Consider the following 3,395-nt stretch of genomic DNA (forward strand, 5'->3'; position numbering starts at 1 on the left):
TGTGTGTGTGTGTGTGTGTGTGTGTGTGTGTGTGTGTGGTTCACCTGAGGACAAACAAGCTCGCAGCTGTTGTGTGACGTGTCAGAAAGCGAGGTGATGGAAATTAATACAAAACACAAATAAAATAAGTGCCATGGAGCACCAGTGAGTCAGGTGGGTGTTGGAGACCTCTTTTTATCTCATTTTATCTCTGTTAAAAATAGTCCACAAACTATCAGCTTTGCTTCTTCCTCTTTGCCATGTTTACTTTGAACTCGCGTTTGATTTAGAGAGGTCTCGCAAGATATCCTGTCTAACATTTGAATATTTTTGAGTGAAATCGGTTCGTGTGTGTTGTGTTTTCATTGCAGTGTGGCTGTACACCCCTCACAATAGGACCAAACCTGGTATATCTGAGTTTTTATTCTCATGTGTGGGGTCTCAGTCTTTGAAAGTCAGAAGATAATTTTAAAATCTTGCCATGTGAACCAGGCATTGGATGTTTGGTCTGTTTATTCTTTGGTCTTAATGGTAAAGCCCCCTTGGTTAGTGCTAGAGAAAACACCTTTGTAGCCTTTAGCTACTGTTTAACTACTTGTAACCAACCCTTTATAATTTTTTTTTTTAGCTTTTACCAACTGTTTTATTGTTTTTAGCTACCTTTTTACTAATGTTAGATTAGAGATACTTTGTTTTGGCTAATTTTAGATTTGAGCTAGCTTTTGCCTTTTCTTCATCTTGCCTTTAGCTGGTGTTTTCATTTGTTATTCTATCAGCTCAGTTTTAGCGCACAGTGTTTCCTGTAATTTGACAGAAAATGCACTTTCTTCAGTTAATGATGTGTTTGTGTGGACATGATGACATGAGGACACGAGTACATGGTGACATGTGGACTAGGGCTGCAACAACAAATCAATACAATCTTTAAAAAGATCGATTAATTAAAGTGTTGGAAACAAATTTCAATATCGAGTTGTGTCGAGCGATTTATGTGCCACTCGACATGTCGCAGAGACGTTTACCTCACCCACAGTGCTGCACTTGCACAGTCATCAACTGGCTGGTTAGGGAGCAGAGTTGTAAGAAGTCCAAACAATGTTTTAATATTTATTTTCCCTGAGTCATTGAATAATCGAAAAAATGAACAACCAATTAAACAATTATTAAATTGTTAGTTGCCACCCTAATGTTGACATGATGACATGAAAAAGCGTGGACATTCGAACATGAGGACACAATGGCATTAGAAAATGCGGGCATGATGACGTGGATATGACATTTGGACAGGAGGACATAATGGCATTTGGACATATGGGCTTGATGACATGTTGACATAGTGATGTGGACTAGAGCATGAGGACATTATGACATGTYGGCATGAAGACATGGACTTGACATTTAGACATGATGTAATTTGGACATTATGACATTCGAACATGACACGATATGTGGACATGATGACATTTGCACGTGATGTAATTTGGACATGACGAAGTGAACATGATGTCATTTAGACATTATGACATTTGGACATGATGTCCAAATGTCTCTTAGCAGGTCATTAAAGCCTGCACCAATTAAAGCTCTCTGGTAGATAAATCAAAGTAAACCTTTCTGTTCAGTGATGAAATCATATTTGGTATCTGAGCCTAGGTCTGTGAGCAGCAGAGGTTCTGTCTTTGTGGTCCAATTATCTCCACACTCTCACACAGGGCAGCGTGTCCTTCTGGACACAGATGGGTCCCGAGCCTTGGGTGTGTGCTGGATGTCACGCGGGGGTCCTACAGGCCGCCTCGCCTGGTGCCGTGACTGATTGTTTCCATCTTCAGCTCTGTCAGTGGAGATGGAAAATCATCCCGGCCTGAGGTGGCGCTCCGTTATTGATATCTCCGTTAAAACTCTGCGATGCAGCTGCTCGACATCACCGCAATTAAATCTACATGCAGCTCCGAGCCGGGCCGCGTGGCAGAGAGTAATGGGCCCAATAGTTACTGTAGCAAAACAATAATGGGATTCATCATAACAACCTGATACAGATATATGTACAGTATCTATCTGGTGACAGAGAGGCTAATGGGCTTTTATTACGGCTCATAGATAAAGGCTACACAACAACACATCACTTGTTGCAAACAAACAATTGAAAAGAAGCTTCTTTGTGGACAGAATGATAAAAGGCGGTCAAGAAACTGAACTCTGGTACTTTGCACACAAAAGGTAATATTAGGTGATGAATATGGTAATGGTCCTCATTCTACTGGGACTATCTCCTTTCAGAGGGGAAGATCTGCTTTGGCTGTTAGATTCGATTAATTCCTCTTCATGCCACTCCTCATTTCTGCACCTAACCCCCTCCACCACCATTCCACAGCCTCTCCAACACTTTCAGGCCTATAATATTATACGAACAATCGCAGAAACAAAACGAGCTGGAACAACCAAGATGGGAACAGATGGCACATAATTGCCTGGTGGAGGAAGCCAGGGAGTCAATTTTTACCCATCCTGGGGGAGTTGCAGTTGCAAGGAGGGGAGGTGAAAAGAAAAAAGAAAAAAAAGTGCAGGTGCATTTGTTTTGATCAGCCCTGGCCCGGAGGAGGCGTCTGAAATTTTTTTATCACACACGCATTAGGAGAAGGAGGAGGAACCTAACGAGGAGCTTTGCGGGGCGAGACTCGGGAAGTGACGGTGAGATCTTATTGAGCAGAACAGAGATCTGTGGCCGAGTTAATAGCAACAGATGCATCCCAAATTGTTATCACGCAGAAAGTGTTGCAAAAACTGTCAAACTTTCAGATGGTGACCGTCTGTCCTAGCATTCACTAACAAGATTTCAAGGTTTGGAAATGAATTTCCCTCTTAAAAATATTTAATTTTACTATTGACCAACAGTCAATTAGAAAACTGAAAAAGAGAAAGATTTTCTACTACAATACTTTTACAATCTCTTTAAATGGCATAAAGTTAAATAAAACAGATAACAGGAAGTTTGGAATCTAAAGGAACAAACAACCCACTTAAAACCTCTTCAACCAGGAACCACAGAATCAAGGACCAATACTGGTCCATGGATCATTACGTACTGGTACACAGAACAATAGTAAAAAACATATTTTAAAAAAAATCTATAGAAAATTTTGATTTACATTGTTGTGCAGCATATTTTTATTTGAGAAACAATGGCTGTGTCCAAAACGGCAGGACGGGTCCTCCGAAGGCCGAATTTGTCGGCCGCATACGTCACAGCGCCGCGACGAAGGACGTCCAAAACCGAAGACTCCTCCGATGCGGCCGACAAATACGTCCTTCCTTTTGCCCGAATTGAAGGACAATTGAAGGGATCCTTCCCGGCCCAGCATATCCCATAATGCATTGCGGCCCGACCGGATATTTTTTTTATGCTAGTAATGGCGGAC

The 3,395-nt window shown here is 41.5% G+C and overlaps 1 protein-coding gene across 3 annotated transcripts in view; it reads left to right on the top strand.

Annotated features, from left to right (window-relative positions):
- LOC106519169 (helix-loop-helix protein 2) overlaps nt 1-3,395 on the top strand; it is a 37,825-nt gene that overhangs the window by 658 nt on the left and 33,772 nt on the right. The gene's annotated exons all lie outside the window — the stretch shown is intronic.

Source organism: Austrofundulus limnaeus, unplaced genomic scaffold (genome assembly GCF_001266775.1).
Source record: "Austrofundulus limnaeus strain Quisiro unplaced genomic scaffold, Austrofundulus_limnaeus-1.0 Scaffold72, whole genome shotgun sequence".
NCBI lineage: Eukaryota > Metazoa > Chordata > Actinopteri > Cyprinodontiformes > Rivulidae > Austrofundulus > Austrofundulus limnaeus.